Consider the following 25806-nt stretch of genomic DNA (forward strand, 5'->3'; position numbering starts at 1 on the left):
AAGTGTAATAAGGCACTGTGACACAATAATGATTGGGGTTCAGAACTCTGCTTCCCATCTCACACACAACTTTTTTTTTCCTGCTTGCATCCAGTCAACAGGAAGAAGTGTTTATTACCATAAATTCAGTATACAGTAGTCCCTTTTGTGACATAGAGAAGAGAGAAAAGATGGCACGACATGTAGAACTTAATTGTTTTGCAACGGTTTGTTGCCTAATTTCGTCCCAAACAATGCTACTGTTGCTCCATGTTGGATTAATTACCTGCCATCCATGTGGATTTGATATTATACCTGGATATATTATATGATACATCAAGGTTTATGCACTTTTCTGTGCACGGATACAGAGCTTGTCTCTAATGTTGTTTCATTGCTCCATGTACCCACACATGAAATAATTTACTTAGACAGCTGAAGCAAGCTTTAGGCTGCGCTTATAGTGCCGGCGACAGTGACGTGACGTCGCTTCAAAACAAATGTATTGAAGCCGTCACGTGCACTTATAGTAAGGACGGAGCGATGGATTGGTCACTGGAAGTCAATTTGATTTTTCCAGTGAGCGCAGCGTGACATCACCGTCGCTGTCAACGGCATTATAAGCGCAGCTTTACTGATAACACAGAATATCACATTCGTGTGCATAGGATTCAATGGCAGTGATAACGCAGAATATTAAGACATATCCTACCATAAAGTAGGACTAGTAGCCATGACTTGCGCATAAGCTTGTGGCATCAAAAACAGGGGGGAAATGATGCATTTGATGTTTTATCAAAATCGGATGATAAATAAAGAAGATATGGAAAAAAGAAGATGCTCCATAAATATGGACTGCTCAGGAGAAAGGTCATTCTCGCAATTGAAACACATCAAGAATTAACTGTGAACAACAATGCATCAAGAAAAGATATCTGCCCTAAGCATCATGGGTATCGAAAGTGACACACTTTGTAGCTTGAAGACAACATCAATGACTTTGCTCTCCAAATATCAGGAAAAAAATGTTTTAACTATTAAAATTAATGTGATGTGCAATCACTGTTCATTTTAGCTTTACAGCATCATCTTTGTTTTCTAAACAATGCTAGTATAATGCTTTCATTCATTTTTGTTTCATGTTTATATTTTCCCCTCAGTCAGAATAATAAATCTATTTCTAATTTTTGGGGCATCAAACTTGATATAGCTTAGGGCAGCAGATGGTCAAGGTCCGGCCCTGGGGTATCCTTGCTGGACAGGGCTATGTGGGTACAGTAACTGCCTAGTGGTGGTATTTATTGGCGAGTGGGCAGGACTCATTGTGCTTTGGGTACCTGGGGTCCACTCACGCAGCTGATGATGAGTCATCTGAGTGGCTGGGGCTGTGTGGTGCCTGGCTGGTGGGTTTTGCGGCAGGTGTGGACTGGCCAGATGGAAATTGCCCCCCAGTCCGGTTAGATTTGAACAAATTGGGCCGATTGGCAGTAGAGAGAAGCTGTGTGCCGCACTGTACATTCTGGCCAACAGGTGGCACTGTAGAGCCCAGCAGCTCCATCTCTCGTCTCCCAGAGCTGCCTGTAGTGTGCTGCTGTTAATGGAAGTGTGTATGTGTATATGTACTGTATGTGTATATGTACTGTATGTGTATATGTATATATGTTTGTGTGTATATATATATATATATAAGAGATCAGTGTATCTCGAAAGCTCGCACAAATAAAAGCATTTCGTTAGCCACAGAACGGTATCATCTATTTATTTTTTGATTATTGAAGCTCGGCTAACACGGTACTGATACCTCTACATGTGTGTGTGTGTATATATATATATATATATATTATATATTATATATATATATATTATATATATATATATATATATATATATATATATATATATATATATATATATACACACACACACATGTAGAGGTATCAGTACCGTGTTAGCCGAGCTTCAATAATCAAAAAATAAATAGATGATACCGTTCTGTGGCTAACGAAATGCTTTTATTTGTGCGAGCTTTCGAGATACACTGATCTCTTCTTCCGGCGATGTTACAATGTAAAAGCATTTCGTTAGCCACAGAACGGTATCATCTATTTATTTTTTGATATATATATATATATATATATATATATATATATATATATATATATATATATATATATATATATATATATATATATGCAGATGGCACACACATAAACTGGAAATAGGTGCTTGTCCCATACAGGTAATGTATAGATAGGTTCCTTACCGAGTAAATCCAGGATCACAAGGCAAGAAGGAGACAGCACACTCAGGAGGTACAAAAAAAGCATGTATTCAGTAGAAAAACTGCCACATAAACTCGATGTTTCGGTCCTTGGCACAGGACCTTTCTCAAGGGAGTGCTCTGTACATAATGATACCTGACAAACATATATACCCACCACCCATCAACAAACAGATCCCTGATAGGCTAAACCATGATGTTAAACAGCTGTAGACACTAGCTAATCAAATACGACATCAGCACTGAGCAACAGTGGTGTCGGGTGGCGTCTCACGTATCTTAGTAACCATTAACAATGGCGCACATGCGCAACATACGTCACAACTACAAATAATAAATATATAAAGGTAATTGCTAGAAAACACGAGCGTTCAATGCGTACTGTATGCTAGGTTTCCACGAATAAATAGCAAAGCATATGTATGGAGCATACCATGGTATTACATAATGAAAATAGCGACTGTAGTGACTATCAATTAAATACCGGCGTCAGCACAGGGAAACACAGTGTCGGATAGCGTCTAACGTAACCAGGTAACCACCACTGCAAAGCAACAATGGCGTTTTTCAGCATGCGTAACAACAAAGAAATATAAAGAAAATTCCTGAGGGATGCAAGCGACCAATGTGCACACTGAGCTGACTCGGATAGGCAACCTAACACATAGGAAGAGCATCACGTAACATAACTTGTTGAAAATAAATAGATAATTACCCAAAATGTCACAAAGACACACACAGCAGCTGCAATCACAATATAAAAAAAGCAAGCGTGATAGTGCATGCGTGACTAGCATAATTATTGAACAAGTGTCATAACATCAGATAGCCATAGTAAAATAGGGAAAAATAATAAGGTGAAAGACAAAAAATAAGGGATGGGAAGGGAAGTGTTCCTTGGAGTCCCAAGACACATGAGGAGTGAACACATAAAAATAGGGCAGATAGACAGAAGACTGGACCCAAAATGAAAGCAGAGGCATACCGATATAACATCACTGTTAAGTACAGTGGGCAAAAAGAGATTAGGCAATAGAAAGGAGAATAAACAACAAAATAAAAATAAAATACAGACACGACCAACAAAGAGCTAATGTGGAAGAACCACAAATGTGCAAAAAAATGCAAATCATGCAAAAAAGCAAAAAAATACAAAGATTATGCAAAGCACAAATGCAAAAATAGCAAATCAAAAGAAAAATCAAAAGAAAAACCAAAAAGCAAAAATTGGCATACAAAAATAAAGACAATGTGCAAAAAGAGTCCCAAATGTCAACTTTGTTTCTTGGCATATTAAATAAAACATCCTAGGCGAAAATCTTAATTGAGACCGTGTGGTGACATTGTTCTTAACTCATAGATCATTTTGGCCTCCAGTTGAAGCAGCAACTTACTGCTATCCCCCCCACGTGAGGATGTGTTGGCTTGTAGGATAGGCATACACTTCAGTGTGGATAAACTATGTTTGTGTTGCCTGAAGTGTCTGGCCACTGGTAGATGTTGTAGGTCATCCCCGTTGTCAGTATCCAACAAAGCTTTTCTAATGGTGGACCTATGAACGGCCATCCTTTCCTTAAACATCCGGCTTGTTTTCCCTATATAATAGAGTCCACATGGACATTTGATGAAGTAAACTGCAAACCGTGTCTCACAGTTAATGTAAGATCTGATGGGAATAGGATACCCATTGTGTGGATGAGAGAAAGATTTACCAGTCTGCATGAAGCTGCAATGAATGCAGCCATGGCATTTGTAGGTGCCAGGTTTCCTCCTAAGCCATGTTAGGGTTGGTGTATATTTGCTCGATGGATCAGCCTGCACCAATGTGTCTCGAAGATTTCTGCCTCGACGGTAGCACATACGTGGCGGTGCTTTGCACAATTGGCCAATTTGAATATCATTGCTTAAGATATGCCAATTCTTGCCAATGCTTCGCTTAATGTAGTTAGAGGCTGTTGAATAGGTACTGCTAATGTTGATGCATTGATCTTCATTGATGGCTGTATGAGGTATGAGGAGAGATTCCCTCTTGATGGCCTGAACTCTTTTTAAGGCCGCATTAATCTCAGTCCTCGGATAGCCCCGATCCATGAACCTTTGGGCCATTGTAAGAAGTGAGGCCTCAACAAGTGACGGATCACTGGTGATACGCTTGACCCTCAGCATTTGTGAATAAGGGAGGCCACGTTTAAGTGGCTCAGGGTGGTGGCTGGTGGCATATAGTAAAGAGTTCTTGTCAGTGGGTTTTTGGAAGATCGTAGTCTCCAATTTACCATCCTTTTTGTAAATCATCGTGTCCAGGAAAGTGATACTGTCCATACTTTTAGTGACAGTGAAACGTATCGTGGATGGAATCAGATTCAAATATGCAACAAATTGCGAAAGCTCCCCCTCTGAGCCACCCCAAATGAGGAAGATATCGTCGATATAGCGTACATAGTGATTAATGTATGTTGAAAGGGGGGCATCACCTAGAATGTGTACTTGTTCATAGCTGTTCATGAACAGGTTTGCATACGAAGGTGCCATGTTTGATCCCATCGCCGTCCCAGTGAGTTGTAGATAGAAATCACGTTCAAAGCGAAATAAGTTTTTATGGAGAATGATATCAACTAGCTGCAAGATATATTCTGTGGGGGGACCATCATGGTCAGTGATTAGGGAATATTGCTCCTGAATGGCATCCAATTCTTCCACGTGTGGGATGTTCGTGTAGAGGCTGGTGACGTCCAGTGTCACCAGCAACATATCAGACATGTCAAATGTGATCTTACCCAGTTGGTTAATAAAGTCTGTGGTGTCCTTAATGTACGATCTCATATTGACCACCAACGGTTGTAATGGGTAATCAACATACTGGGATAAGGGTTGACACAGGGATCCCATCGCTGCTATGATGGGTCTACCAGGTGGCTTCTGGCTAGATTTGTCTACTTTTGGGAGTACATAAATGACTGGTATCACTGGATGACACTGTGTTAGGCCTCGGTCCCGCTGCGCTCGTTGGCGCGGGCGGCGGGTCGCGAGTTCCCCACCAGCAGGGGAATCCTCGCGAGCCAGTCCCGGTCCCCCCTGGCGGCACAGCTGACTACACGCTGTAGCGCGTCAGCCGCTGGAGACACCAGAGAATGGTGTTTCCTAGCGTTGACGCGTGACGTGTGTGGCTGTGAGCCAATGGGGAGGGGAGGCTTCGGGAGGAGGAGAGGCTTCGGGGAGCGGGGAGGAGTGTGGAGTGAAAGCAGGTGAGTGCCTTTCTCTGTGTGTGTGTCTGAGTGCGTGCGTGCCTGTCTGTGTGTGTGTGTGTATGTGTGTGTCTGAGTGCGTGCGTGCCTGTGTGTGTATGTGTCTGAGTGCGTGAGTGCCTGCCTCTGTCTGTGTGTGTGTGTGTGTGTGTATGAGTGCGTGAGTGCCTGCCTGTGTGTGTGTGTGTGCGCGTGTATGAATGAGTGCCTGCGTGTGTGTGTTTAAACTTACCTTCCAGCTCCAGCCCGAGTCCGTGGAGGGAGGGGGGGAGAGTAGCGGGTCCCTCCGCTCAAGCCACGCCCCCCCTCCCTGTCAAACCGCCCACCTCCCGCCCACCTCCCGATCAAACCGCCCACCTCCCGCTCCGGCTCCCGCTCCCTACAGACCGCAGATCGCGGTCTGTGTATCTCAGCGCACCGCCTGTCAGCAGCGCAGGTGCGCTGACTCTGGGAGCGGGGCCTTAGCCTAAGTGTTACGCTTGTGCTCTCCTCACAAGCGCAGGGAGAAAGGGAAGGGCCCGTTAGCGAGGTGGGGAGGCCGCAGGGGATACGAAGGGAGTAAGTTGCCGCGCAGCTTGGGATCGGCGCACGTAGTCACGTGACCGCGCCGCGCGCATGAGAATGCATGACACGTCCGGAGGTGCGGTGCCTAGCTCAGAGACACGACTTATCCAGCTGCATGTGCACGCATGCTCTGACAGCAGAGCGGGATTGCGCGCGTTCTCAGGCACCAACGCGGGGTTGTGGGAAACCAACGCTTCAGCACAGGAGTCTGGAAATGGAAACCAGGAACATGGGCATAGAGTCCAGAGCACAAGGTAACATCCAGAGAAGGACTGCTTCTAGGAGAACGTCCAGACTTCTTAAAGGCCTAGTGCCAGAAACAGCAAGGTGCAGCGAAACTAAACATAACATAAGGGTTCTTAGTCTAATCCATTGGCCAAGGAATTATAAGCCTGCTACCACATCAAGGTGAACCCTACTAAGCAGGTACCTACACTACCCGACGATAAACTAACCTCAGTAGTATAAGAGTGACTGTCCCAGTCTTCCGGAATCCACAGGAGATTAGTAAAGGTTCCAAGGAGGTCCAGGCAGGTATGCGATGAGTACTAGCAGGCACCAGGGCTGGTAGCAAAAGACTAATAGCAGAGAGAAAGTCAAAGAGAGGCTTACTTCCTGTCAGGAGGAAGAGGGCAGGGTTTGCCAGAAAGCAAGATGGCGTTGCTTGCTTCAGAATCCTTAAAGACACAGGATCTTGACTCGCAGCTAGAGGGCGGCGATCAGAAGTAAACAGGTAAGGAAGGGACCCGCCGCAGGGGGCGTGTTCCGCGCATCGTTACAGTTAGGAAGGATCCGATTTCTTCAGAAATCCATGAGTTGCTAATTCCCAATTGGATGGTGGAGTCAATTTCACGCTTATAGATCATTGTAGGGTCACCATTAAGTTTTTTATAGTAACAAGGGTCCCCAAGTTGTCTCATGATCTCAGTCCTATAGTCAATGTAATTCAAAATCACAATGCCCCCACCTTTGTCAGCAGGTTTTATTATGATATCGTCATTGGCCTGGAGTGTTTTGATGGCTTGTTTTTCCTCAACAGACAGATTGGAGAAACTCCTCTTGTGGTTCTTAACATGATGTCTAGTATCACTGCCTAGTAGTCCCATAAAGGTCGTTATGCTGTGATTAGTGACTACTGGGTCAAAAGTACTCTTGTTCTTGAATTTATGTATAGCCGTGTTGGATGGAGGGATGTTGGAGTGTGCTGTCTCAGTCCTGGAAAAGAAGTCTTTAAGGCGTAGTTGTCGATCCAATTTAAATAAGTCAAATTCCCAATTGAATGGATTTTGGCAATTGGTCGGCACATATGAGAGGCTTTTCTGGAGGACACTGAGCTCAGCTGAAATGAGTTGATGGGAGGAAAGATTAAAAATTACCTCCTCCTTGTGCGTCCTCTCCCCCGCTTTGAGTCCCGTTCCAGATATCTTCTGCTTCCTGCCCCCTCGCCTGGTCTTTCTCCCACGTCTGAGTCTGGTATCGGTGGTCTGAGCGCCATTCCAGTGCTGTCTCCTAAAAAAGGATCCCTTGATGCATTCTCAGGTGTATCAGAGGCATCTGTATCACTGGTAATATAACCTGTGTGTTGTTTTTGAGATTTTTTAGAACGTGAGTAGCATCTCTTATAGCCACCACGGCCAATCCCGGGTTCACTAAGCCCAAGGAGCCACCTATAGACACGTTTATCCTGATAGTCACCTTTCACCTGCTTGAGTTTTTCACGTTTGTATGCGGTGAGGGTATCACGATAGGAGTCAAGTGTTGTTTGTATCTTAGTGGTCCAATCAGTAGATGTATCGGAAGCTAATGTATCAGCATGTTGGTCTGTAATAATTGCTATTTCGTTCTTTAAACGTGCCATTTCCTTGCTAGATTGTTGAATAACTAGAATCATGAGGTCGAATGAACATTTATTGAGAATTCCCACCCATTTTTTGCAAAATTCAGGGTCAGTGCGACCTATTGTGGGTTGGTTCTTAATGCGAAATCCCCTTGGAATCAATTTTTCTCTATGGTAGTGCGACAGAGTGACCCCATGTAAATAGTAGTCAACATCCCTCTTTTTCAATTTGATGAGCTCATTATAGACATCTGGTGCCTTGTCACACCCTAATGCCTCCTCAAAGGTATCAGTAAACCTTATTATTGCAATCTCTGCCTCACTATAGCTAACACTCTCTGAGATAGATGATAAAATCCCAGACATGTCCGTAAAGTCTTCCATCTTTGTAAAAATCACTATGTAATGAATATAGATGAAACAAATCTGAATAATATCAAAGACAGAGGAGGTTTCCTAAACAAAGCAGGAACCAACAGGGCAATTGAATCGGGTGCACATCTCATAAGGTAATGACATAAAAATAGGCAGATGGCACACACATAAACTGGAAATAGGTGCTTGTCCCATACAGGTAATGTATAGATAGGTTCCTTACCGAGTAAATCCAGGATCCCAAGATCACAAGGCAAGAAGGAGACAGCACTCTCAGGAGGTACAAAAAAAGTGTGTATTCAGTAGAAAAACTGGCACATAAACCTGACGTTTCGGTCCTTGGCACAGGACCTTTCTCAAGGGAGTGCTCTGTACATAATGATACCTGACAAACATATATACCCACCACCCATCAACAAACAGATCCCTGATAGGCTAAACCATGATGTTAAACAGCTGTAGACACTAGCTAATCAAATACGACATCAGCACTGAGCAACAGTGGTGTCGGGTGGCGTCTCACGTATCTTAGTAACCATTAACAATGGCGCACATGCGCAACATACGTCACAACTACAAATAATAAATATATAAAGGTAATTGCTAGAAAACACGAGCGTTCAATGCGTACTGTATGCTAGGTTTCCACGAATAAATAGCAAAGCATATGTACGGAGCATACCATGGTATTACATAATGAAAATAGCGACTGTAGTGACTATCAATTAAATACCAGCGTCAGCACAGGGAAACACAGTGTCGGATAGCGTCTAACGTAACCAGGTAACCACCACTGCAAAGCAACAATGGCGTTTTTCAGCATGCGTAACAACAAAGAAATATAGGAGCAATAGTGTTGCACACACATAAACTGGAAATAGGTGCTTGTCCCATACAGGTAATGTATAGATAGGTTCCTTACCGAGTAATTACAGGATCCCAAGATCACAAGGCAAGAAGGGGACAGCACACTCAGGAGGTATGCCTCTGCTTTCATTTTGGGTCCAGTCTTCTGTCTATCTGCCCTATTTTTATGTGTTCACTCCTCATGTGTCTTGGGACTCCAAGGAACACTTCCCTTCCTGTCCCTTATTTTTTGTCTTTCACCTTATTATTTTTCCCTATTTTACTATGGCTATCTGATGTTATGACACTTGTTCAATAATTATGCTAGTCACGCATGCACTATCACGCTTGCTTTTTTTATATTGTGATTGCAGCTGCTGTGTGTGTCTTTGTGACATTTTGGGTAATTATCTATTTATTTTCAACAAGTTATGTTACGTGATGCTCTTCCTATGTGTTAGGTTGCCTATCCGAGTCAGCTCAGTGTGCACATTGGTCGCTTGCATCCCTCAGGAATTTTCTTTATATTTCTTTGTTGTTACGCATGCTGAAAAACGCCATTGTTGCTTTGCAGTGGTGGTTACCTGGTTACGTTAGACGCTATCCGACACTGTGTTTCCCTGTGCTGACGCCGGTATTTAATTGATAGTCACTACAGTCGCTATTTTCATTATGTAATACCATGGTATGCTCCATACATATGCTTTGCTATTTATTCGTGGAAACCTAGCATACGCATTGAACGCTCGTGTTTTCTAGCAATTACCTTTATATATTTATTATTTGTAGTTGTGACGTATGTTGCGCATGTGCGCCATTGTTAATGGTTACTAAGATACGTGAGACGCCACCCGACACCACTGTTGCTCAGTGCTGATGTCGTATTTGATTAGCTAGTGTCTACAGCTGTTTAACATCGTGGTTTAGCCTATCAGGGATCTGTTTGTTGATGGGTGGTGGGTATATATGTTTGTCAGGTATCATTATGTACAGAGCACTCCCTTGAGAAAGGTCCTGTGCCAAGGACCGAAACGTCGGGTTTATGTGCCAGTTTTTCTACAGAATACATGCTTTTTTTGTACCTCCTGAGTGTGCTGTCTCCTTCTTGCCTTGTGATCTTGGGATCCTGGATTTACTCGGTAAGGAACCTATATCTATCTATCTATCTATCTATCTATATATATATATATATATCTTTGGAACTTGTTTCCTAACTATCCATCTACCCAGGAAATCTTGCAACAGTGTGGTTTATCCATTTTCGGGACCGAGAGTCTTCTACAGCATCAATTGCAGTTACCGGATGGTTGTGATTATGATCACAATATGCTTTTAAAACTTGTACCATTGTGAGTGCATTTTTTACCCCCCCCCTTCCCCTCAATAAATTTACGGTTTTATACTATGGGGCGTGCGCTCTCTCCTATCTCCTTTCTGCAGATTCCATTCGGATGTGGTTAATCCCCCTGAGAGCAGCCGGAGACCCCCGAAACCAACCTTTATTTTTCATCATTGGACTATTGTTTTGAGGACTGGTTTTACCCTCTTTATCACATTTTCTTTTTCATATATTAATTTTTGTTCATTTTATTTATTCATTTTATTGTGTTTTGTATCACCTATCATAGTTTTTCATATTATATGTAGGATATACACTGTTCACTTGATTAACACTAGGATAGGCACTTAGTTTAGTATTTTTAATATTAACACATATATTTTAGTATATCATTTTTTATATCTACACCCTCACTAGGCGCTGCTTTATTGTTTTGTTTGTATATATATATATATATATATATATATATATATATATATATATATATATATATATATATATATATATATATATATATATATATATATATATATATATATATATATATATAATTACCAGATTGTAGTCCAGCAAGAAGAGACAGCACACAAGGGGTAAACTTCAGGAGTTATATTGAAGATGTAGACACTCAGAAAAGCAACGTTTCGATTCCACAAATGGAACCTTCCTCTGGGTTATGCCTGACAGGGTTTACCATCATGTTTTAAGTTATGGTGGGTAAAAAAGGCAACAAGAAACCCATCCACCATAACTTAAAACGAGACGGTAAACCCTAAAGTCTTCAAAATTGCAAAGCCAGCAGTACAACCAACTTCACACTGATGATACCCATTAAGGTTGAAACATGTCTGTGAATGGTTTCTCTGGCTTTGCATCTGATTCCCATGCTGTGCTTTAAATCTGTGCTAACAGCGAGCATAAGCTTATATGGGCTCTGTTGCAGGGTACATGCAACTACACACGTGGGTTTCTTGCCAAGGCTTATTTATTTAGCCTTAACAGATATACAACACACAAAACAAAAATAGCTTTTCTTCAGCAACAAAACAAAACAGTTTCTCTTTAGCAGACAGTGTGTAACTCAGGCAGCAATCCCTTTTCTAAGCAGGAGACCGACAGTTTATAATTCAGTTACTTTGTTTATCAGACCTTGTATCAGGAAATCTCTTTAGCAGCAGCTTATTCCTCTCTCATCAACAACAACCTCCATGTGTCTACAGCCTGGGTTTTAACACACCTTGATTAGGCAGCTGGGATCCAACTAATTGTCCTGAGGTTCCCAGCTGAAGTTAACCTAGTCAATGCTGCACTGCAGACTAGACATAGGTTTTCCAGGCGTATAACTGGTGGCTTTTATTTACCCTGTCACATTCCTCCCCTGTTAGTGTGTGGCTGGGGCTACGCACGGCTAAGCCCGACCATCCACCCCTTCTCTAGAAAAGAAGTCAGCATTTGCGTTCTCTTTTCCCGGCCTATGCTGAATATCAAATGAGAAGGGTTGGAGGGCCATGTACCACCTAGTCAATCTAGCATTGGAATCCTTCATGCTATTTAACCACTTCAGTGGAGCATGATCTGTCACCAAAGTAAAATGGACTCCTGCCAGGTAATGCCTCAAAGCCTCGATTGCCCACTTTACTGCGAGGCACTCTTTCTCAATCACTGAGTAGTTTTTTTCCCTTGGGAACAATTTCCTACTCAGGAAAAGGATAGGATGTTCAACTCCCTCAAACTGTTGTGACAACACTGCCCCTAGCCCTATCTCTGATGCATCTGTTTGCACTATAAAAGGGCTGTTGAAGTCTGGGCTTCTAAGCATGGGACCCTCTGATAGACACCTTTTTATGTCCTCAAAGGCTCTCTGACAATCCCTTGACCACACCACTTGTGTAGGGGCACATTTTTTTGTGAGGTCCGTTAAAGGGGCTACCACTTCCGAATAGTTGGGGATGAACCGCCGGTAGTACCCTGCTAAACCCAGCAGAGAGCGTACCTGTGTTTTTTTTGGGGGGGTCGGAACTTCTTTCAGGGCAGCTACCTTGTCGGCTAGTGGCCTTACTTTTCCACCTCCCACTGCATACCCTAAATATTTGGTTTCCGCTTTACCCAAGGCACATTTCTTAGGGTTGGCTGTGAGCCCTGCCTCTCTTAGAGATTTGAGGACCGCTTTCAGCCTATTTAGATGGGCCCGCCAGTGTTTACTATAAATGACAATGTCATCTAGGTAGGCTGCGGCATAAGTCCTATGGGGCCTCAGTACCTTATCCATGAGTCTCTGAAATGTGGCTGGCGCTCCATGCAGTCCAAACTGGTATAAACCCATGGGAGTGGCAAAAGCTGTTTTGCATTTGGACTTTTCCTCTAAGGGTATTTGCCAGTATCCTTTTGTCAAGTCCAACGTGGATATATATTCCGCGTTACCAAGGGCGTCAATTAATTCGTCCACCCTTGGCATCGGATATGCGTCAAACTTGGATACCGCATTGACCTTTCGAAGGTCCACACAAAATCTTACCTTCCCATCAGGTTTAGGGACCATAATTAGTGGACTACACCACTCACTGCATGATTCCTCAATCACTCCTAAGTGTAACATTTCTTGTACCTCCTTCTCTACCAGAGCCCTACGACTTTCAGGCAACCTATAAGGATGGGAACGTACTTTTACCCCAGGTGCTGTCTCAATTGCATGGGAAATTAAGTTAGTTTGTCCTTGTAAGTCAGAAAAAAACATCCTGGAATTGTGTAATTATTGCTAACAAGTCCCCTTTTTGTTCAGAGGACAACTGGTTACCCATTGGGATTTTATCGTCACTCACGATGTTATCCCGTGGAGGCTGAGGACCCAAGTCTGTTTCCTCCTCCACCGGGTGGATGAATAGAGACCGCTGCATCTTCCAGGGTTTCAGCAAGTTCACATGGTAAATTTGTTTACCCTTCCTGGACCCTGTTTGAGCGATCTCGTAATCCACATCACCCGTACGGTGGAGTACTTCGAATGGGCCCTGCCATTTGGCCAGGAGTTTACTCTCGCAACTGGGTAACAATAACATCACCTGGTTTCCTGGGTGAAACACTCTCATGCGAGCATTCTGATTGTAATGTCTCTCCTGACTGTCCTGGGCTGATCTAAGATTCTCCCTGGCAAAATGGCCGACCACATCTAGGCGCTTCCTAAGGTTTAGTACATATTGCAGGGTATTCTTAGAAGGGGACTGCTGTTCCTCCCAGGACTCCTTTAGGAGGTCTAGGATACCCCGGGGTTGGCGGCCATAGAGCAATTCAAATGGAGAGAATCCCGTGGAGGCCTGGGGAACTTCCCGCACTGCAAACAGCAGAAAAGGGATAAGTTCATCCCAGGCTCTCTTCTCTGAATCTACAAATTTCCTCAGCATCCCTTTTAGAGTTCGGTTAAATCTTTCCACCAATCCGTCAGTCTGTGGATGGTAGACCGATGTCCGAACAGACTTGACCTCTAGTAACTTTAAGACATCCTGCATCAATTTAGCCATGAAATTTGTACCTTGGTCTGTCAACATAACCTGGGGAAGTCCAACCCGTGAGAACAGTTCCAACAACTTGTTGGCTACTTGCTTCGCCGTTGCTGTTCTCAGGGGGAACGCCTCAGGATACCTTGTTGCATAGTCCACTATTACAAGGATAAACCTGTGTCCTTTCGCAGAAGGTTCTAGAGGTCCTACCAAGTCTACCCCAATCCTCTCAAAGGGAACTGACACCAAGGGTAGAGGAACCAAAGGGGCTGTTTTTTGTCCTTTTGGACTAGTTAGCTGGCACTCCGGACATGCTGCACATAGCTTAGCAATATCACTATGCATCCCTGGCCAATAGAATCGGGATGAAATACGGTCCAATGTTTTATCCCTGCCCAGGTGACCACCCCAAGGGACAGTATGGGCTAGAGTGAACACAGATTTAACAAACGCCTTGGGAACCAATATCTGTCTGGTGACCTCCCCTGTTTGTGTCTGCCTATTCACCCTATATAGGATATCCTTTGATAGCCCAAAATGGGGGAATACTATCACCCCCTGTACATCTAAAATCTGTTCATCAATTTTCACCACCGTGTCATACTGTCTAGCAAGGACTGGGTCTTCCCTTTGCTTCTGGAGAAAGTCAGGGAGGTACAGGTCTGGTAACTCTCCAGGGCCCATATCCCCCTCCCTTTGACCATCCCCAGCCATCACTTGTGACCTCTGACTACTAGAATGGTCACCTTGAGACCCAGATTTCTGCAACCAGTCCTGTTTTTCCAAGCGTCTTTGCTTCCGAGTCTTTTGAACCCGGTGTCTACTGGGAAAAAGGTCTGCCGAGAAGGGGAACAATTTGCCAGGGTTCTCCTGAGCCCTAGAAGGAGGCTCCTCGTGAAAGACTGGGACCATTAGGTCCGAAAAGAAAGGCCAGTCCCGACCGAGCATAATGGGGGCAGGGAGCCAAGGAGCGACTCCTACTTCGAGGTAAGCCTCCTGATCTTTTACCTGTAGCCGGATTTTGGCCGTCGGATAGCGTTTTACATCGCCGTGTATACATTCTATGCTCCATGGGGAGTCAAAAGAACACACGTTGGGCGGTAACAGTTCCTGGAGGACCAGAGTTTTCCCAGAGCCCGAATCTACAAGGGCCTGGACGTTTTTCCCCCAATCAGGGCTGGAAGTAGCCAGGGCTTGTAATTTTCCTTAGTAAAAGCCGAGGCGACGGTTCTGCTGAATGAACAATCCATCAGTGGACATTCCACATACCGGTGGCCTTGTTCTCCGCAGGCAGAACATGGAGAGGGGTCCCTCGCAGGAGGGGGCTGTGGATAGTGCTCCGCTGGACCGGTTACTGGAGACCAGGCATCTGGTGGGTCCTGTGGGCGACGTCCTCGGAAGTTCCTCTCACATTGTGATGAGCCGACATCCGGAAGGAGATGAAGGTCTCTGCGGGGACCAGCATTTGGATTCCGTCCTTGCTGGAACGACTGCTCCTTCCGTTGGACTTGGCGGTTCCGTGACGGGCCATAGGTTCCCCATTGATCCGACCTCCCTCTTTGGGCGTCCGCAAGTGCCGGTGGAGTGGGGTCCAGGACACTCGCCTGCTGCTCAGCCCCAAGGAAGTTCTCCATGAGTCGGACCGCCAAAGCAAGGGTTTCAGCAGCATGGCATTTTACCCATGAGCGTGCGGAAGGGGGTATTATTTGTAGAAATTGTTCCAAAACCACCTGCTCAAGAATTGCCTCCTTAGTGCACTCCTCGGGTTGTATCCAGCGTGTACACAAGTCCAATAACTGCTGTGTGAGGACCCGCTCATCTTAGCGGTGTACTTCATGTTCCGGAACTGCTGCTGGTAGGTCTCTGGGGTCAGAGCTAAGCGATCCAGTATGGCGGCTTTTACTTGTCGGTAGTCCATTGCCTGATCTGCTGGGAGGCCCTGATATGAGGCCTGGGCTTCTCCTATGAGGAACGGGGCCAAAGCAGTTGCCCAGCGATCTGTAGCCCAGCCCTGAGCTTCGGCAACTCTTTCAAAAGTCAGTAAAAAAGCCTCTGGATCCTCGTTCGGAGCCATTTAACTCAGGAGTATCGGGGGTCTGCTTGCCAGTCCTGCACTGGCAGACCCTTGGAATTGGGTCAGCAGCTTGGCAATCCACTCATCCTGTGCTGCTTGTAGTCTTTCATCTCTCTCCGCTTGCAGCCGGGCCTGCTCCTGCATTAACAGTCCCTGCTGTTTGCTCTGCTCCTGCATTAACTGTCCCTGCTGTCTGGTTTGCTCACACAGAAACTCTTTCAACATTTCTTCCATTCTTGTGTGTGTGTGTGTGTGTGTGGCCCTTTAACTGCAGGAGCCTTTTGAAAAAAAAACATCCCACTTCTGACACCATATGTTGCAGGGTACATGCAACTACACACGTGGGTTTCTTGCCAAGGCTTATTTATTTAGCCTTAACAGATATACAACACACAAAACAAAAATAGCTTTTCTTCAGCAACAAAACAAAACAATTTCTCTTTAGCAGACAGTGTGTAACTCAGGCAGCAATCCCTTTTCTAAGCAGGAGACCGACAGTTTATAATTCAGTTACTTTGTTTATCAGACCTTGTATCAGGAAATCTCTTTAGCAGCAGCTTACTCCTCTCTCATCAACAACAACCTCCATGTGTCTACAGCCTGGGTTTTAACACACCTTGATTAGGCAGCTGGGATCAACTAATTGTCCTGAGGTTCCCAGCTGAAGTTCACCTAGTCAGTGCTGCACTGTAGACTAGACATAGGTTTTTCAGGCATATAACTGGTGGCTTTTATTTACCCTGTCACAGGCGCCATGTAACAATGTTTTTTCAGACAAAAGGTGACACATTGTGTGATCATTTGCATGTCATTTCCCAGAATCCCTTGCTGCAGTGGAAGCACTGTATGCTGGGGATAATGGTGAAAGGCAGGGTTGCAGAACTGCCTAAGACATGTGAATGTGCTCACAAGTGATCTTTTTATTTTATATATACATGACATACAGACATATATACACACACACACGTGTGTGTGTGTGTGTGTGTGTGTGTGTGTGTGTGTGTGTGTGTGTGTGTGTGTGTGTGTGTGTGTGTGTGTGTGTGTGTGTGTGTGTGTGTGTGTGTGTGTGTGTGTGTGTGTGTGTGTGTGTGTGTGTCTGGCGTGCACGTGTATTGTGCTTTTGTATGTGTATGGAGGTTTCTCCTTGCATAGTGTATGGCATACATGTGTCTATGATACGTGAATCGGGTGTGTGTACAGTATATCTGCTGTGCATGCGTCTGTGTACGGTGTGTCCATGGTGCATGTATCTCTGTATGGTGTCTGTATGGTACGTGCATCTGTGTATTGTGCATGTATCTGCGGTGCGTGTGTCTGTGTGTGGTGTCTGTGGTTTATGGGCCGCCTAATTTTGTTGGGCCGGTTGGTTGGGCTTGCCCCCCAGGCCCAAATTTGCCAGCCAGACTCAATTTTGAGGGCTATGGTTTCAGGACCATTGGCCTTACTGGTTGGTGGAGAACTCTGGCAGGGTTTTTGGCACTTCCTGTTTAATAAAAGCTGTGGCCGTTTAACCTTTAACCTCCAGACTTTTTCTTGTGTGCGAGTTTTACTTGCGGGCATGTTTCAAGGGGTGGAGGGGGGGGGGGAGGCGGCTATATCGATGGATCTTAGGTCATGGCTGAGTGAGCGCAATATCCCTACATGCAGAGCCTAATATCATGATACATATTCCCTCAAAATGCTGTTCTTTACATCAGTTTAATGGCACCATTTATTTGGATTTTTAAATCATTTCGAACAGGACAATGCAAGACAACTAATAACATTGAAAATACAAATATATACGAAATAATGCTTCAACAATTGCACTTCCAAGGCGAAAGTGATCAGGGGGAGCTACAATATATAAATATGGAAAAGTCAAGGTTGGGTCCAATTTATTAAGCACTCCACAAGATATTATTCCCTTAAAAAAAGAATGGGATATATTTTATTGAGCTAAGGAAAAATGTAGGGGAAAAAAGTCTATATTTGGGAGAGTTTTTTTTTTTTTTTTTCCTTTTAAGGAGCTGCCTTCCTTTGTACAAGTGGATTTAGGTTGTTTAAGGCCACTGGGGTCTGCAATGCATTGCACGGACTCTTTTTCAACGAGCCAAAGGTTGGAAAAGTGCTTATTTATATGAACAGGTCCACACATTTGCTGGTGAAGAGCAAAGGAAGAGTCACAAAGTGAATGGAACATTTGTAGCAAATGATGAGTAAAAAGGGGAAAAACAAAACTCACGTATAAAAATGCCATTGTAAGCCAATAGCGTAGGCAAAACGTGCCCAAAAGCTGCCTCCTGTTACCTACCATCTGCCAAACTATGGGAGTGCCGTCTTCAAGAGATGGAATCACAGTAATCAGAAACACACGGAGCGCGGCTGTGAAAATAAAAAACAATATTTCTGAACTGAATAAAACCACTTTCCAAAATTTTCACAAATATATGCTAAACATCACTTTTGCTGTAATATTTCATAACTAAAGAAAGCTAACCTCAAATCTGTTATCAGGACATCAGCTTCCAAATCTTTGCAAAGTAATGGGGGTATCCAGCTTTAATGCATTCCCCTGAAAAGACACATTTAATATTATTTATCTCAGTAGCTTACACCCACACATTATTTAAAAATGCAGCAATTCAAACAGTACAATAAAGAAACAGGTGTCTAGTGTACAGTATCTGTATGAAAATTCTTTATTTTAACACGTGTAAAAGCAAATTCACCTTTGCAATAGGCCCAGTCTTGCATTTTAATCTGATTGTGCCCCTGGATTCCTATAAAAGTAGAATTGTCAGCCAAAGAAAACACTGAACTGAACTGTATCGTACACAATCCGGCCTGATCTGTCCAGCGCAAGTGAACCGAAAATCCTGAAATAAAAAAAGAAAATCTTCTACAACCAAAATGAAAAGCAGGCCGTGGCCCCAGCCCCCAGGCGTCTGCGGTTTGCAGTTATGTTCTGACAGTAACTGCTGATACTTCCTAAAGGAATTTACATTCTTTGAAGAAATACTGACAGGCTGTTAGTCTGCACAGTCTGAAGGCTAAGATGCCCATACTGCATTTGGGGATCACTGGGGCATCACAGCAAATCAGGAAGCGTGGAACTCTGACCCAGAAAATTAATCTAATACCATCCAAGGCAGGTGGCTCAATCAAAAAAAATACATTTGAGACCCCAACTTCATCTGAAATAATTAGGATACTTAATAATTTCCGTATAATGAGAAGTTTGTTGTCACTTTACATTTGTAAGGCAGAGCAGTGCGTTGAGTTGAGTTAATATTCACAGCTAATAATGTACGCCAGGGGTGCTCAATTCCAGTCCTCAAGCACCTCCAACAGGTCAGACTTTCAGGATATCCCAGCTTCAGCACAGTAGACTAGATTCAGTTCTATAGTCTTCTCCAGGACAGTCCTGAGGAGTGTTTTCCTCTTGAGAAACCACCACTGATAAATATATTTTTATATATATATATCTGTGGAACTGCAGATGGCCATGCTCTAAAACATCCCATTCCTTTGGTTCCCGAAACCAGGGGCGTAGCTATTGTCCGGGGGCCCACGCTCTTGGGGCCCCCCCCCCAGCAGAGACAGGTGAGGGGAGATTGTATACGGCGACGCCCCCCGGCATTAAATGATAAGTCGTGGAGGAATCATCACAGGTAGAGCAGAACCACATGGGAGGAGCTCTCTAGCAGTCTGACCAGGAAGTCTTTCTTACTTCCGGTGTCTGCTGACAGAGCGCAACTCCACACCTCTACCGACTGCTCCTCTGATCATCATCTCCTCCTGTCAAAGGCAGGCATGGGAGAGAGAGCTGAAGGGCAGAGAGAGAGAGCTGATTAGAGGGAGAGAGAGAGCTGATTAGGGAGGGAGAGAGAGCTGATGAAGGAGAGAGAGAGTGAGCTGATGAAGGCTCGAGCTGATGAGGGGGTGAGACAGCTGATGAGGGGGAGAGCTGGTGATGGTGGTGAGGGGGGGAGATGTTGATGGTGCTGATGATGAAGGGGAGAGATGGTGATGATGATCAGGGGAGAGATGGGGGTGATGATGATGAGGGGGAGAGATGGTGAGGGGGAGAGATGATTAGTTGTAGGGATGATGAGAGAGAGGATCAGTCAGTATAAATGGGGCCCTGAATTTTTTTTGCCCGGGGGCCTGCACATGTCTAGCTACGCCACTGCACAAAGCGTCATTATCTTTTGAGCAGCATGGGTTTCTGGTTTAACGTCTTCATCAAATTTGGTGGAAGTATGATAATAATAATAACTTTATTTCATGTAGTGCATTTCTCCCCATGGCAATCAAAGCGCTTCACAATGACAGTGTAGTGCGCAGTACACAGCACTATAAATAGGATTTTAACACAGTCCCTGGACAGATGAGCTTACCATCTATGATTTTGGTGCCTGAGGCATAGGGAGATAAAGTGTCATTGTGTACAGAGTCAGTGTCTTACTCACTGAGCCACTCCTTCTGATGGTATGGGAGTGGGGGGAGGAGAAAATGCAGAGTAAAGGCAAACCCTGGTTTAAGGACACTCAGTTTAAGTACACTAGCGAGTAAGGACATATCACCCAATAGGCAAACGGCAGCTTACGCATGCGCCTGTCAGCATGTCCTGAACAGCAATACCGGCTCCCTACTTGTACCGAAGCTGTGCGCAAGCGGGGAGACTATAGAGCCTGTTACAAATGCGTTATTTACATTAGTTATGCACGTATATGATGATTGCAGTACAGTACGTGCATCGATAAGTGGAGAAAGGTAGTGTTTCACTTTAAGTACATTTTCGCTTTACATATATACTCCGGTCCCATTGCGTACATTAATGCGGGGTATGCCTGTACCAATACTTATTTTTGTTACACACTTCCCGTTCCATGTTTCATTGAAAGAAACATGAATTTGATTTAGGAATCCTCCCTCCATTTCTGCTTTCTCCACACAAATATTGTATGAGTTTTCGTAAAAATTATGGTGCAAATGGCTCTCTTAAATAAAACACATTCTGCTTTTTTTTTTTAATGTCTGGCACTGTTCTGTTACTTTGTTAAGCCACTTCAACCACGCCGACTTTCCATCCACACATCCCTGTATAATGAAGCCTCCTTAACTCTGCCTTCCTGAACAATATTAAATGTAAACCTTATTTGTTTCTTTGAGGAGGTAAGTAGGAATTTAGACCAGGGTAATGCAGTTGATGTGGTTTACTTAGATTTTGCAAAGGCTTTTGATACGGTTTCACACAAGAGGTTGGTGTACAAACTAAAGAAAATTGGACTCAGTAATAATATATGCACCTGGATTGAAAACTGGTTAAAGGACAGACAACAGAGGGTTGTCATAAATGGAACTTTTTCAGGTTGGGCTAAAGTCGTGAGTGGAGTACCTCAGGGATCCATGCTGGGACCCCTGCTTTTTAACTTGTTTATTAATGACCTTGAGGTTGGCATTTAGAGCAAAGTCTCCATCTTTGCTGATGATACTAAATTGTGTAAGGTAATAGAATCAGAGCAGGATGTAATTTCTCTTCAGAAGGACTTGGAGAGACTGGAAACGTGGGCAGGTAAATGGCAGATGAGGTTTATTACAGATAAATGTAAGGTTATGCATTTGGGATGCAAGAATAAAAAGGCGACTTACAAATTAAATGGAGATATATTGGGGGAATCCTTGATGGAGAAGGATTCAGGAGTGCTTGTCGACAGCAGGCTTAGCAATAGTGCCCAAAGTCATGCAGTAGCTGCAAAGGCAAACAAGATCTTATCTTGCATCAAACGGGCAATGGATGGAAGGGAAGTAAACATAATGATGCCCCTTTATAAAGCATTAGTAAGACCACACCTTGAATATGGAGAACAATTTTGGGCACCAATCCCAAGAAAAGACATTATAGAACTAGAGAGAGTGCAGAGAAGAGCCACCAAATTAATAAAGGGGACGCACAATCTAACTTATGAAGAGAGGCTAGCTAAATTAGATTTATTTACATTAGAAAAGAGGCATCTAAGAGGGGATATGATAACTAAATACAAATATATTAGGGGACAGTACAAGGAGCTTTCAAAAGAACTGTTCATCCCACGGGCAGTACAAAGGACTCGGGGCCATCCCTTAAGGTTGGAGGAAAGGAGATTTCACCAGCAACAAAGGAAAGGGTTCTTTACAGTAAGGGCAGTTAAAATGTGGAATTCATTACCCATGGAGACTGTGATGGCAGATACAATAGATTTATTCAAAAAAAGGTTAGACATCTTTTTAGATGGGAAAGGTATACAGCAGGCCTGCACAACATACGGCCCGCAGGCCACATGCGGCCCGTCCGGCCTCTCTGTGCGGCCCGCCTGGCCTCTCTGTGCGGCCCGCGATGAGATTTAAAAAAAAAAAAAAAAAACTTTAAAAAAAAAATGGCGGCGATTCCTTGCGGTCCCGGGGGTGATGTGAGATGCATTGAGGTGATGTGCATTGAGGTGAGGTGCAGGGGGGGGGGGTGATTGGAGGTGCAGGGGGGGGTGATTGGAGGTGCAGGGGGGGTGATTGGAGGTGCAGGGGGGGGTGATTGGTGGTGCAGGGGGTGGGGTGATTGGAAGTGCAGGGGGGGGTTGATTGGAGGTGCAGGGGGGGTGATTGGAGGTGCAGGGGGGGTGATTGGAGGTGCGGGGGGGGTGATTGGAGGTGTGGGGGGGTCACTGGAGGTGCAGGGGGGTCATTGGAGGTGCAGGAGGGGTCATTGAAGGTGCAGGGGAGGGTTGTTGGAGGTGCAGGGGGGGTGATTGGAGGTGCAGGGGGGGGTGATTGGAGGTGCAGGGGGGATGTTTGGAGGTGTGGGGGGGGTCACTGGAGGTGCAGGGGGGTCATTGGAGGTGCAGGGGGGTCATTGGAGGTGCAGGGGGGGGGTCATTGGAGGTGCAGGGGAGGGTGGTTGGAGGTGCAGGGGGGATGATTGGAGGTGCAGGGGGGATGATTGGAGGTGCAAGGGGGGGGAGAATGATGTGAAGTGCAGGGGGGAGAGTGATGTGTGGTGCAGGGGGGGGAGAGTGATGTGAGGTGCAGGGGGGGAGAGTGATGTGAGGTGCAGGGGGGGAGAGTGGTATGAGGTGCAGGGGGGGAGAGTGATGTGAGGTGCAGGGGGGGAGAGTGATGTGAGGTGCAGGGGGGGAGAGTGATGTGAGGAGCAGGGGGTGAGAGTGATGTGAGGTCATGGGGGGGAGAATTATGTGAGGTGCAGGGGGGGAGAATGATGGGAGGTGCGGGGGGGAGAAGGATGTGAGGTGCAGGGGGGGTGGGATGTGTGTGGTGTGCAGGGGGGTATTGTGTGTTTGATGTGGAGAGGGAGTATTGTGTGTGGGTGAGGGGAGAGATGGGGGTATGAGAGATAGATGGGGAGTATCGCAAAGGTTGATAGTGAGGGGTTCTGGGGGAGATATGAGGATGATGATGAGAGGTGCTGGAGGAGAGATGATGATGATGATGATTTTACCCGTGCGGCCCCAAATTTTTTTCCTTGGAATAGTTCGGCCCTTCTCGCTTTACGAGTTGTGCAGGCCTGGTATACAGGGATATACCAAATAAGTAAACATGGGAAGGATGTTGATCCAGGGATTAATCCGATTGCCAATTCTTGGAGTCAGGAAGGAATTTATTTTTCCCCTTATGATATATCATTGAATGATATGTCACTGGGGTTTTTTGTTTGCCTTCCTCTGGATCAATGAGTAAGTACAGACATAGGATAAAGTATCTGTTGTCTAAATTTAGCATAGGTTGAACTTGATGGACGTACGTCTTTTTTCAACCTCATCTACTGCTGCGGCACAGTTTATTCGAGCATTTGCCCGTTCTGTGCCGCAGCAGTAGCCTGGCGCGCGCCCGAGAGTGACGGGCGCGCGCCGAAGCAGCGGAAGAGCGCCCTCCGATCGGGGCGCTCTCCCTACCGCTGCCGGGTCCGCCGGGTCCCCCGGAACCCCCTGCCGCTGTCCCGCGATCGCGGGACACCAGGGCTCCCTCGGGGAGCCCCTGGACGGGCGTGCAGGGGGCGCACGCTCCCGAAGACGCGTGACCCGAGGGGCGGCCACTAGCAAGCCGGGAAATCTCCCGGCTTGCGGATCTGGCCGCAGTGTAATAAACTGTGTCGCCAGTGTACTATGTAACGAAAATTTTTGTTAGTGCAATGTGTCCCATTAAATGTAGATTTCATGCTGCTCTGCAGAAGTCTAGACCACAGCAGAGAACGCCTCCCACGCAGTACAGTGTTTTATCTGGAGGGTTATAGAGACCATTAGTAGTGGGCAGCGGAAGCAGGTATCAGTGAATTTTTTTGGCGCCAAGAACGTCTGTTTTGTACATAAAATGAATTTTAGATTTAAACTGCCTAATTTTACTTACTTTTGTTCTGTACTGCAGTGTGCTCATTTTTACTCACTGGACGTTAACTTTAGCTGATGAACCACTTCCTGAATGGCACATAACCGTGATTGGTAAAGTTATTGAAAAATGTTTTAGTTGCATGTCTTCAAAATCACAGAGAATCAGAGCCTTTATTCACACTTTGCTGGCATGTTTGTGCAATGTGAGGTCCGTCTGCAAAATTATGGTTGCATAATTAACTCTGAAATGTTTCATTCCCCGCAATTCAGATGACTTACATTATGCTAATCATAAGGGAGCTGGACTATGCCAACCAGGTCTTAAATACATTCAGCAAAACAGATTTAATTCCAGCTGAGTATAAAGAATTAACTTGTGGAAATTGCAGTACTCTGTGTGAAAAATTAAAGTTCTCTGCGACTATTACCTTAAACCTTTCTCACTGACTGCCCCTAGCACCCTCACTATCCACCTTTAAGACCCACCTGCTTAACAATACATATCAATATGGACAATATGGACAAATGTATAAAAAAAAAACAGGGAAAACAAAGTCCCTATATCAATCATATAATATATAGGAAAAGAATGCAATAAACATAATTAAATACAATGTACATGAAATGTATATAAAACCACCACAAAATGTCAGATCAATTGCTGATACACCAAATGGAGAAGGATAAGTGATATCAAGGTGAAAAATCACTAACAGCTAATGGCTACGGAGGTGCAGTAGGCTGATAAAGGCAAATTAATATTGTGCAGCAGATAGTGCTATTCAAGCCTGACTGAGGATGGCAAATTACATTTTCAATGTGCTGCCAGTCCTATGGCTGAAATAGAAAAGACTTTCAGGGAGAAATAGGTGTGGGAACGATCTCACCAAAGTAGATGATCCTAGAAGGTATACACATTAACCCATCAGCTAGGCCCCTCAGATGAATAGCAAGGAAGCAAGAATGAACTGATCCGGGAATAGTACAGTGCAGTCTTCCTCTTCGTTCCGCCCACCGGAAGGTACATGAGCCCAACGTAGTAAAAAAAGCTAGTAGCCCATGAGCATATAGCCAGAACTCACGGTTTCTTTCCCCGCAGTATAGCTCTCGATTTCACCGCCAGCAAGAGTCAAGCTGCACGTTTCTTTCAGCCTCCAAAACAATTCTCTCACAGCTGATCGGCAGTCACGTGATGATGTAAGCCCTACACATTTCATCAGCTGATGCGCTGACTTCATCAGGGGTCTGTCCTAAAGGAGGTAGCCATGAACATTTATAGAACCAATCGCAAGTCTGATTGGTAGAGCTTAATCAGACATAATTAAACTTCAAAAATGTAAAAATAGACATGAGGACATAATAAATGGATAATCGAATAAACAACTGACACTAGCCATCATTACATGAATAGATCAACA

General features: G+C 44.7%; 1 long non-coding RNA gene across 1 annotated transcript; it reads right to left on the minus strand.

The window, feature by feature from the left end:
* Positions 1-18142: 18142 nt before the first annotated feature.
* On the minus strand, positions 18143-24596 carry LOC142490974 (uncharacterized). Its single transcript, XR_012800192.1, has 4 exons — positions 24408-24596; positions 18740-18886; positions 18508-18582; positions 18143-18392 (listed from the first exon to the last, which is right to left on the minus strand). It is a non-coding gene; the product is annotated as an uncharacterized LOC142490974 (long non-coding RNA).
* Between the last annotated feature and the right edge of the window lie 1210 nt (positions 24597-25806).

Source organism: Ascaphus truei, chromosome 3 (genome assembly GCF_040206685.1).
Source record: "Ascaphus truei isolate aAscTru1 chromosome 3, aAscTru1.hap1, whole genome shotgun sequence".
Classification (NCBI taxonomy): Eukaryota; Metazoa; Chordata; class Amphibia; order Anura; family Ascaphidae; genus Ascaphus; species Ascaphus truei.